Genomic DNA, 12,596 nt, shown 5'->3' with positions numbered 1-12,596 from the left:
GGTTGAGGAAGTTGGAGGGGGAGACTAGAGACGGGGACAATGGCTGCCATCAGTGCTGAGGCCAGAGTCTGAAAAGTTCGGTGAAGGGCCGCCTGACCAGAATGAATGCCCTCCAGGAATGCATTGGTTTGTTGCAACTGCCTCTCTACACCCTGGATGGCATTCAAAATGGTAGACTGCCCAACAGTGAGGGACCTAAGGAGGTCAACGGTCTCCTCACTGAGGGCAGCAGGGGTGACTGGGGCAGGACCTGAGGTGCCTGGGGTGAAGGTGATGCCCACCCTCCTGGGTGAGCGGGCACAGGGCAAAGGCTGAGGGGCTGCTGGGAGGGCGGTGCTGGTAGGGGGGGTGGCAGCTGTACCTGTAGAGGCGGGGGGCACAGATGTTGGCGCCACCACAAGGGAGCTCCCATCAGAGGACGAGTCCGTGTCGCTGGTTTCAGCTCCTGTCCCCGCTGTGGAACTCCCCTCGCCCTCCGTCCCACTGGTAAATTCTGACTCCGTAGTGTCGCCCTCCAGGGCCATGTTGGATGCAGCTCCCTCGTGCTCCGGTGCCACTGCTCCTCCGCCTGATGATACTAATGCATACAAGAACAGGGAGACCACAAACCGGGGGGAGGACAGAAGAAAGACATGTTGAGTGCATGCATTACCTCTACCGTTGGCGGACACGACAGACACAGACCCCCCTGCACTACGCCGCGCTCTTGGGCTCCACTGTTCAATTTCTGGGAAATGGCCTACAAGGCTATGGACGACATCTAGATGACACAGGGGCATGCCTAGCTGTACTTGCCACTCTACAGAGGTGGGCTGGGGTGCCACATGGTCTGCCTTACAGAGGGGCCTTGCCTACGGAACTCGCCCTGGCCTAGGGAAACCCACAGCCCACCTCCCCCACCCAGACCCCTCCACTGTACGCAAAGTCAGCAGAATGAGAGTGTACTCACCCCCTTGTGGCTGCTGTGATGCCCTCAAGTGCCCATCCAGCTCCGGGTAGGGCACCGCCAGGATCCTGAACATCAGGGGGGTCATGGTGCGACGGGCACCCCTCCCACGTTGGGAGGCCATCCCCAGCTGAGCCTCCGCCATCTTCTTGCTCCAGTGGCAAATGTCCTCCCATCTTTTCCGGCAGTGGGTGCTCCATCTGTGGTAGACCCCAGGGTCCGGACGTCCTTGGCGATGGCACGCCAAATATCTTTCTTCCTGTGGGCACTGACCTACATGAAATGTACAGGGGAAAAAGAGAAGTTATTACCAACTGCACCGTCAAACTGATTGGCCCCCATCCCTACCCTTGCCATGTGGCACATGCATTCACCATCTTTCATGCACGCAGCACTCTACCCCCTTCCTTCTTACATCCAGCCCTCTCCACACAGGCCTAGCCCATACAACATGCTCCCAGTGTACTTACCTGTTTGTCTGGAGGACCGTAGAGTAGCGTGTACTGGGGGAGGACCCCATCCACGAGTTTCTCCAACTCCTCCGATGTGAAGGCAGGGGCCCTTTCCCCACACATTCGAGCCATTGTCTCTTCCAGACCGGGGTCACAGCAGCACTTGCAGTGTAGGTCCTCTCCTGTCGAAGATCAGGTATCGAGTGATTGAACAGATAGAAAATGGAGGTCACGTCCGTGGCGGTGCGTACCGTCACCGCCGGCGTACATCGTCATTGGCTCCTGGGACCCATAGGGTCCAATGTTAACCAATGTAGCATTGCGCAGCGGTCTTTGACCGCCTACCGCGACGCTGTACAACGCCAGTGCAGTTACCTCACATCCCATTGTCCCACTTTACAGGTCAGGCATCTGCCATTTCAGGGGCCCACATGGCTTCATTTTCAACTGCGTCACACATACCTAGGCCTAGACTCAACACACATACAGGCCACCTTTTGTGTATGAATGGTGTTCTGTGTAAACTGTGGATACGTACCTCTGAGTTGTTTGACTCTGTGCTCGCTGTTGTCCTTCATAGGCACCATCCGCTGGGACATGTGAGGAGATGGCGGCATCCTCCGGTGTACCAACCGTTGGTGGACCTGTCGACAATGGAGGACCGACATTTGATTATCACATACAGGCTTGACCGTGCCACAATCCAAGAACTGTGTACCCAGTTGGAGCCAGACCTGATGTCAGCAATCAGCCATCCCACAGGAATCCCCCCTCAAGTGCAGGTGCTGTCAGTGCTCCATTTCCTTGCAAGTGGGTCATTTCAAACAACAGTGGCCATGGCATCAGGGATGTCCCAGCCTATGTTTTCCAACGTATTCTCCAGAGTCTGCCCTTCTGAAACACATGCGGAGCTACATCGTTTTCCCTCAGGTGGAGGATTTGCCTACAGTGAAAGGGGATTTCTATGCCCTGGGACACATCCCCAACATCATAGGTGCCATTGATGGGACACATGTGGCTTTGGTCCCCCCCCACAGGAGTGAACAGGTGTACAGAAACCGGAAGAGTTATCATTTGATGAATGTACAGATGGTATGTTTGGCAGACCAGTACATCTCCCATGTGAATGCCAAGTTCCCAGGCTCAGTGCATGACGCCTACATCCTGCGGAATAGCAGCATCCCTTATGTGATGGGTCAACTCCAGAGGCACCGTGTGTGGCTATAAGGTGAGCACCTGGAAGCAAGTCAGTGGGAATGGTTGTCTGGGTCCGGGGATATCCCTCCAGGTTAGTGCGTGTCTAACAGTTGTCCCTCACCATTTTCAGGTGACTCTGGTTACCCCAACCTGTCATGGCTACTGACCCCAGTGAGGAATCCCAGGACAAGGGCAGAGGAACGCTACAATGAGGCCCATGGGCGAACTAGGAGGGTGATGGAGCGGACCTTCGGCCTCCTGAAGGCCAGGTTCAGGTGCCTCCATATGACAGGTGGATCCCTATTCTACTCACCAAAGAAGGTGTGCCAGATCATCGTGGCCTGCTGCATGCTTCATAACTTGGCTTTGCGACGACAGGTGCCTTTTCTGCAGGAGGATGGTCCAGATGGCGGTGTTGTTGCAGCTGTGGAGCCTGTGGACAGTGAAGACGAGGAAGCAGGGGAAGAAGAAATGCACAACAGGGACTCAGTGATCCAGCAACATTTCCAGTGAGACACAGGTAAGAATACAAACCTGCCTACTACATGTACTTTAAAACTCAACTGTCTGTCGTTTTCACCCAGTGTATGGTTACTGAGTTGTTACGTTCCCTTACGATTTCACAGATGTGGGTCCCACTGTGTGACATCTGCTTAGATTCCTCATGGACTAGAGCTGTGTGACATAGGTATGTTGACATTAAACTTGAAAGAGCATTTTGTCACTGTAATTGCTAATACACTATTTCAGAATCACAGACAGACTCCAGATTGTTTTGTGCTTAGAGGGTGTTTATTTAAGTGCTCAATATTGGAGGGGGTAGTGAAATGGTGAGGGGTGATGGCGGAGGAATGTCCATGGCAGAGTCCAGTCTATTAGTCTCACAGGTGCATTGCCCATATGGGCATAGGAAGTGGAGCTGGGGCAGTTTCAGTATGGACAGGGTGACAAAGTGGGACAGTAGGATGACAATCAGGGTGGTCTCATTTCTTGGCGGGGGTCTTGGCATCGTGCTCTGTCTTTGTCCTGGATCTCAGGGACTGTTTGTGGGGTGATTCTCCCTCTGCAGGGGGTGGGGTGCTGGTGTGGGTGTCCTGTGGCTGGGCGTCCTGTCCACTAGTGCCGGCGGAGGTGGTGGGCAGTTCATCGTACATGCTACTGTTAGGGGCCCCTCGTAGTGCCACAGTGTCCCTCCTGGTGTTCACAAGTTCCTTCAGCACCCCTACGATGGTGCCCAGGGTGGAGCTGATGGTTCTGAGTTCCTCCCTGAAGCCCATATACTGTTCCTCATGCAGGCGCTGGGTCTCCTGAAAATTGGCCAGTACCGTTGCCACCGTCTCCTGGGAGTGGTGGTATGCTCCGATGATGGAGGAGAGGGCCTCGTGGAGAATGGGTTCCCTTGGTCTGTGCACCCCCGGTCGCACAGCAGCCCTCCCAGTTCCCCTGTGTTCCTGGGCCTCCATCCCCTGGACCGTGTGCCCACTCCCACTGCCCCCAGGTGCCTGTTGTTGTTGGGGTGGTGGGTTATCCTGGGTTCCCTGTAGTGGTGGACACACGGCTGATTGACGTGTCCTGGGGATGGAGGTAGGGGCCCACTGGGTGGGTGCTGTGCTGGTGTTTCCAGAGGGTGGAAGGTCTGTAGTGGCCTGTGACTGTGTGATGGGAACCGAATGTCCCAAGGTCCCCAATGGGCCGGGCTGGTCATCTAGATCCAGTTGTACAGAGCTGCTGTCATCACTGTGGGCCTCTTCTGTTGGTGGTGTGGACATGTTTGGACCCTCCTGTCCGGTGACGTTGGGTAGGGGTCCTGCAGCGGTATAAAAGGATGGTTATTACATCTGTGTGTGTCATGGTGTGCAGTGGGTGGGTGACCATGTACCCCAGTGTTTGCATTCATGTGTGGGACCTTGTGTGAGGATGGTTTAGGGGGTTGTATGGGTATGTGCAGTGGGCATGCTTTAGTGATGGGTGTCCATGCTTTGTTGTTGCATGCAGGGCTTGGTGTTGGGAAGGTTGGTTTGTGATGTTGGGACATATGTGAGGAGTTGGGGTGCTGGGCTAAGGGTGAGGGTGGGGGTATGTGATAGCATGCAGGTAGGGTGGGGGTTGTATTAGTTAAGATTTGACTTACCAGAGTCCATTCCTCCACCTACTCCTGCGAGGCCCTCAGGATGCAGAATCGCCAAGACCTGCTCCTCCCATGTTGTTAGTTGTGGGGGAGGAGGTGGGGGTCCGTCGCCAGTCCGCTGAACCGCCAGGTGGTGTCTTGAGACCACAGAATGCACCTTCCCCCGTAGGTCGTTCCATGTCTTCCTGATGTCCTCCCGATTTCTTGGGTGCTGTCCCACTGCATTGACCCTGTCCACTATTCTTCGCCATAGCTCCATCTTCCTTGCAATGGAGGTGTGCTGCACCTGTGCTCCGAATAGCTGTGGCTCTACCCGGACGATTTCCTCCACCATGACCCTGAGCTCCTCCTCCGAGAACCTGGGGTGTATTTGCCGTGCCATGGGTTGGTGTAGGTGATGTGTGGGGTGGAGTGTGTGGTGATATGTGGGGTGATATGCAGTGGTGTGTTGTGTGAGGTGCGTGGAAGTTCTGTGGGTGATGGTGTTGTGTGCCTGTGGATGCTGTTGTTTTTGCTGGTGCTCTCTCTCTGGCCTTCTTTCGGAATTTTTTGTCGTGGGGGTTGGTGGGTGATGTGGGTGTGTGTTTTATATTGTATTGTGTGTGTGGGAGTGGTGTGTGTATATGTATCAGGTGTGTGTATTTGGAATTGTCCAATGTGGCTGTGTTTTGTAAGAGTGTGTGTATTTTGAGCGCGGCGGTGTGTACCGCCAATGGAATACCGCGGTTGAAAGACCGCCGTGTTGATTCGTGTGTCTTGATAGTGTGGGCGTATTTCTGTTGGTATGACGGTGGAGGTTTTGTTTTTGCCAGTTTATCACTGACCTTTGGTGTGGCGGACTTGTGTGAGTGTCTGAATTTTGGCGGATTCCGAAATGTGGGTCATAATAGCTGTGACAGAATTCCGCGGCCGCGGCGTGTGTTGGCGGTCTTCTGCACGGCGGTAAGCGGCTTTTACCACCAATGCTGTAATGACCGCCTTAGTCTTTTTCTTGAAGATTTTCTTCAGCGGGACAAAGTCATCAATTCGATCTGACCTCGCTGAAGCACTCTTCAGATACGTGTTGGTGAAGACTTCCAACCTTTAAACTTAGATGATATTTTCAGGATGGAAATATTGATCCTGGCCAAGGCTGAATCTTGATTCAACCTGCCTGGAGCCCTCCTTGGATATGCTGCGCGGGAAGTCCTGGTCAACTTTTTACGTTCAGACTCCAACTCCCAGAATGCACCTGGCTCAAACTCCAAAATGACCACTGGACAGTGGTCAACTGCTCAGTTGGCCAGTTTCCTCAGGATTTGATGCAGGGGATTCTGGTTAGCTATTTGTCACCTGGAGCAAGCAGGGAGTCGTTTCTTGAACCAGGTGAAGCCAGGCAAAGTCCTGCAGCTGGTGCAGTCCTTCAGAGAGCAGTGTTGAGGTGCAGGTCAAGGGTCCAACAGGGCAGTCCTTCTTTTTCTGATGTTGTTCTTTAAAGGGATCTGAGTTGTGGGTGTAGCTCTGCCATATGTATCCTTGCTCCTCAGGTAAAAAGCACAGGGCCAACTTTCCAATCACAGTCAGGCCACTACCCCCTTGGATGACTACTTCCTGGGAAGTGTGACAAAAATAAATCCCAAGGAGAAACATTCTTTAAAAATCCAACATGGCTAAACTGAATTTTGGAGGTTAGGTCTGGCTGAGCCCACCCACTGCTGTAGCTAAAAATCTTTTTTTTGTTGTTGCACAGGTGTAATCATGTTACATAGATCCAACAAGCATCATTTTGAAATATAGAGCTGCACTTGTCCTTATAATATTATCCTTACATCTATTTTGAAAGCTTGCGTACTTGCTAGAGCCCGTGGCACTAAAATAACCAAACCGCTTCCTCCCAAACCAGGATCTCGTACCTTAGCCTCAACTTCCCCCCCACACAACCTACTCCACCACTGAATTATTCATCTTTCCCCATATACCCTGATATCTACGTAATGCTCCGGTCCACTGAGCGTACAATTTTTCTTTCACCCCTGTTGCCTCCATTTTTGCCTCCCATGCCGAATGTGTGGGGGGCACTGATGATTTACATGGCTGCAGAATCAATGATTTGGTGATCACAGTGCACACATTGATTATTTGTCTAGATGCGATGGGCAAATTTGTGTTTTGCGTAATACCCCATAATGCCACTAATGGGTTAGGGGCTATCTCGTACAATCTCATGATACTGATCTTTTCGAAAATTGACTCCCAAAAGCCTACTAGGTAAATACATGTGAAGCACATATGGTGCCAATCTCCCTGAGTCCCTTGGCAACGAGGGCGCAGTCCTAATGCCTCCGGGTACATTTCCTTGATTCTAGAGGGGGTGTAGTATAGCAACCATTTAGAAAACAGGGCGATTTTTTGTAATTTGCTCCTATGAGTGTTTTTGAGACACCTCGTTGTGCTTGCGCCATTGTTGTACCCCTACTTTACACCCCATGATACTTTCTAAGCTAGCCAGAAGTTGAGAAATTATCTTATTTGAAAGCCCACCCTTCAGTGTCTCATACCATCTGCCAATGCCTGCTTGATTTTTATAGAAAGCCTGACCAATAACTTTAGAGGTGATTTTGCTTGCTTTTTCCATTGATTGTAAGAAGTGTTGAATTTGACAGAAAGAGAATTTCAAATTAGCTGGAATATCCCTTTGTCCTTTTATACATTGTGCCCATGTTTTAACATGGTCCCCTATGTAGAAATCTGCTAGAATCTTGATACCTACTTCCTCCCATGTCTGGACACTGTGTGAATTGAGTTCCAAACCTAACATCCATATATCCCTGACTCAGATGGTCAGATGGATCTTGTAAATTTGGTATCTTGCCTGTATTTGGAGAATACTGAACTGTAACAATACCAGAAGTTTGTATTTTACCCGTTTGGGTGAACGGGGAATCTTAAGAAATCGAGTAAGCTGGATGCTTGATTCTCTCAGCATCTGATACCCAATCCAATATAGAAGCCTCATAATAGGTTAGAAAGTTGGGAAGTGCCAGGCCCCCTTCTTCCACTAAAAAGGCTAGTTTTTCTAACTGCACCCAAGGCCACTTGTGGTTCCATATAAACTGTCAGATTAGTAAATCCAACTTGTGAAAAAACATCTTCGGGACTCGCATAACTACACTGGAGAAAACAAAAATTAGCAACAGAAGGATCATCATTTTGATTAGGGCGGTCCTTCCTATAATCGTCATAGTAGATTCCTGCCATTACGACCGTAGTCCTTGGTATTTTTTGTAAACCCTCGTGCAGTTCAGCTGTAACAGATCTGCCGAATGTCTGGACACATATATACCTGAATATCTAATGGGACTGTAGGACGAGGATACTACCCGAATATCTTTAGGCAAGACTGATGTTTCTGCATTGTACACGAGAGCCTCTGATTTAGACTTACTGACTCTGTACCCCCCCAATCCGAAAAAGCCTTGATCTTGGAGAAAGCTCTATCAATGTTGTGTGTGTCTGCCTGAAGGTACAAAATCATATCATCGGTGAATAGCTTCACCTTGGGTGCTAGAAGGTAAGGAGCCAGTATATATTGATCCTGTTGAATTGCTGCAGCCACTGGCTGGATAAAAAGTGCAAACAGTACGCGGGACAGAGGGTAGCCTTGCCGCGTACCCCATGATATCTGTACCTGGCCTGCTATTTGTGTGTTTACCAAAATCTTGGCTTGAGCCCCTGCGTATACCCTACGTAACACTTAAAAAAACTTCATCGGGAAGCCAAACTTGCCTTGGACCAAAAACAATGCTTCCCATTGGACCAAATCGAATGCCTTTTCGGCATCAAGCATTATGATTGCTGCCGGATAATGACTGTGGGAAAGATAATCTATTGCCTGCCCCAGGAAGTTGGTGGATCATAGCCTGCTCGGCAGGAATTCACATTGGTCCTCGTGTACTAACCATTACACCACCTGAGCAGTGCGGACCACTAGTATTTTAGTAAACAATTTATAGTCCTGATTTAATAGGCTAATCGGACGGTATGAGCCTGGGTATTCCGGTGATTTGTCCTTTTTAATAAAGCTAACAACTACAGCTCTTAAAAATTCTAAAGGGATCGCAGCTCCTTCTAATATTTTGTTGAATAGTTCTACTAGTATTTTGGCAATTTGACCCTCTAATATTTTGTAAACCTCCCCAGGGAGGCCATCTTCACCTGGTGCTTTCCCATTAGGAGCTCCCCTAATTGCCGCTACCACTTCATTGAAAATAATAGAGTACGCTAATACATTCTGGGCTCCTGTGCCTAAACCTGGCAGAGTCACTGCGACTAAGTACTGTTTAATTTGCAAAATATTTGCTTGCTACGTCTCGGTTTATAGCTTGTGGTAATGAGAGAGAAATACTTTTTCTATTTCTGCAGGATGACTAGTCATTACCCCCCATTCCTCATCAAAAATAGCTTTTATTAAATTGGAATTGGATCTTTTCTTAACTGACCATGCCAAAAATCTACCTGCATGCTCGCTTTCTTCGTATTGCCTCTGGAAGCTAGTATTCCTATTTAATATCACGCATGAGAGATAGAAATCTCTTAATTTAGCTTGAGCACTGCCCAATGCTAATTCTGTCTCCGAATTGGGTTTTGCCTGCTTCTTTTTAAAAGCCTGTTCTAGCTCTCTTTGAAGTAGATTGCTTCTTTCACGAGCTGCTTTCACTCGATGTGCCTGAAAAGAGATTGCCTCTCCGCGAATATGAGCTTTGGTGGCCCCCCCAAATATTGAAAAGAGAGGCTGACATCTTATTTACTTCCAAGAATTCAGAAACTGATGTTTTGAGCTTTGCTACCCAACCCTCGTCTGTCAGAAGAGATCTATCAAAGCGCCATTGTGGACGGCGCTGCTGACTTCCTAATTCCTTAATGGTATGGTACCGAATGATCAGAGAAATGATTTTTAAGTATTCCTGGCCCCTGCCACTTCAGTGCAAATAAAATTAGAATGTAATCGATTCTTGAAGCAGTATTATGTCTTTTAGAATAGCATGGTTATTCTTTCGCCTGGGGATAATCGGCCCGCCACACATCCACTAGTGCTAAATCTGTGCACATCTCCTGAGCATTTGACAAGCTCTTGGTTTGTTCTGTGCTTTATTACCCCCGCAAATTGTCTCTATTATAAAATAGCCTGGCAGTATAGGCAGATGTCTATTGAGAGCCTGCATTGACGCTACATCATCCTCTATTGGACCATAAAAGCTAATGAAATGGATTACTTTATCTACTACTAAAGTAGTAACTACTATCCACCTTGCCTGTGGGTCCCTAAAAACGCCCTTGATCCTTCCTGAAAATTTGCTAGTGAACAGAATTGCCACACCTTGCACTGTTGCCTCAGCAGACGTGAAAAAAGAGTGGGTGATACCTGCTGGAAGTTTCGGTAACTTTCCTTTGACCTTCAGATGGGTTTCCTGCAAAAGGACAACTTGTATCTGAGATGTCGCCAACTAGTTGAGAACCGCATGAAACTTAGTATTATTGTTGGCCCCATTAATATAACATGAGGCTACTCTAAACCTGGACCTAATCATTTCTGTTTATTTCCCCCCATCCCCTCCATGGCCGATTATGTTGTGGCTGCATTCTTCCCTGCATTCTCCTCCTGCACTCGCCTCCTGAACCTTGACCTCTGGTATCAGATATAGCTGCTTCTCCTTCACCTGCTTTTTTTTATCTAGCTCCACCCTGTGCTCCACCCCCGTAGCTCTGTACCCCCCTCGAGCGCCCCCCACCATGACCCTGCCCTGTGCTGACCCCCCTCTTTCCCTTACTCCCCCTACCCTGGAGGGTCTGACTCGTCATGACCCCACTAGACAATTAATCATCCCCCCTCCCCCACACCCTCACCCATGAACCCAGAAATTGGGTGCAATGACATGGCACCCTTGGAGACCTAGTTCTGAAAGAGCAATGTGGCGGCAATTCATCGAACAGTAATCAATCACCTCGCCTCCCCCTATTAATTTCTAATGCCTAATATTCCCACCCAGCAGCAGAATTTATAACCATAGTAATATAACTTACAAGAAAGACCTATAGTGTACAATGTCAAATGGCTAACAATAGCGCTTACCCTCGCTCTAGTCCCCACCCCCTTATCTAGTACCAACTTCTTGCTTTTTTAAGAGTTCCAAGAAGTTAGTTGCCTCCTGGACATTCTGAAAATCTTTCACCTGGCCTTCATGTAAAACTTTACGTTTAGCAAGTTGCACAATATCAGCCGGCGCCCCCAGTCTTTTGAAACTGTCTATTAGACCAATAAACTTATGGCGCTGATGGGCAGCTGCAACTGACATGTCAGAAAAAAATATGAAAAGTAAACTGGTCATCAGTCTTAAACTCCCTCTCTTTCCTAGCTTGAAAGAGAATTTGCTCCTTAATTCTAAAATCTCCAAAAGTTAACCAGAATGGTGCGTGGATATTTAGAGTTGATAGGGCAGGTGAAGGGTACCCTATGAGTCCGCATGATAGTGAGGTCTCCTACCATTTTTTCCCTATCCGGAAGGACGACTTCATAGATGAGTTCAGAGACAATGTTAGTCACCGATGAGGCTGCTTCAATCCCCTCTGGGACCCTACAAATCTGAGATTGGATCGCCAGGACCAGTTCTCTGCTTTGTCCAGTTTTAACTGGAGGTGTGCCAGTTCATATTGGATCCGAGATGTTGTTGATTCTATTCGATTCTCTGCATCTTCTAGGTCAGAGACCCTCTTTTCTACCTGTGAGACTCGAGAGGAGAGAAGAGTTAAATGAGTATTCAATTGAGTAAACTGGTCTTTTGTCTCTCTACGAGCCTCTTCCTGGGAGAGATTTATGGCACGAAGTTCCACCAGAATTTGGCTTATCGACTCCTCCACTGCTGACGAACCCTTTGTCCCACTTATTACGTAAGCTGAATTCAGCAGGTTTGAAGAAGAGCCAGGGGGTGACCGCGTATTTAAATTGGAATTGACTCCAGATGAAGCGGGAACTTCTACACATGGTCCTTCCGTCCCAGAATTTAGAGCCAAGGCGAATGATTCGCCCGTGTTTGACATAATTGCTTCACTTGAGAAAATTCTCCTCTCCAAGCCTCCTTATTTTGCACCCCTCATACTTGAAGTAAGTGCTTCTTTAAGGTTGCTATTAGAGTTTGAAAACAAGGGATATGCAGGTTTCGCTGATTTTTTTGCATTCGCTTTATGTTGGGGGGGAATTAGAAGATGGTCCGGAGGAAGAGTGCCTGGTGTTGCTGAATTGGGTGATGCTGAGGGGGATTCGGTGACTGTGCCTACCAGGAAGGTAGGGGAGGATTGAGAGTGTAGCTGAAGAGATGGCTCCTTTGATCGTAATGAACACTCGGCAGGCAGTTCCACGAGCTCCATGGTATTGAGCTCAGACATGGAAGTGGGACATGAGATGGATGATGAAAGATCCTGCGTCTGAGGAGATTCCCTTGAGAGGGCTATTGAGTCCTATTGGCTAGACCTTCCCGAAGCTGGGGTTTGAGTCTTAGATTTAGATCGTTTCGGAAATTTGCCCATTTCCTGAGATTTGGACCCTGTTTCTTGTGTCATGCGTTTCATTGTAGTGAGGAAAAGAGAAAAAGAAAAAAAAAAGGAAAAGCCAAAAAGAGATGGCCTTGATTTGTAGAGATACCAGTAAAGTGAAATGAGTCAGGGGGGTACCGGAGAAGGCACTGCAACGTCCATTTGGGTAGGAACCACTTCTGTTGTGCCCCAATGGTGGGCTAGAGATATAATTGGCTAGAACACAATCCAAAAAGTCTGATAAGCCCTCCAAAACCTCGTGTTTTGTTGCAGTTTTTATCTATAATTTTGGGGTCTTACAGTAATG

Source organism: Pleurodeles waltl, chromosome 5 (assembly GCF_031143425.1).
Source record: "Pleurodeles waltl isolate 20211129_DDA chromosome 5, aPleWal1.hap1.20221129, whole genome shotgun sequence".
Classification (NCBI taxonomy): domain Eukaryota; kingdom Metazoa; phylum Chordata; class Amphibia; order Caudata; family Salamandridae; genus Pleurodeles; species Pleurodeles waltl.
Note: the sequence above shows the minus strand (reverse complement) of the source record.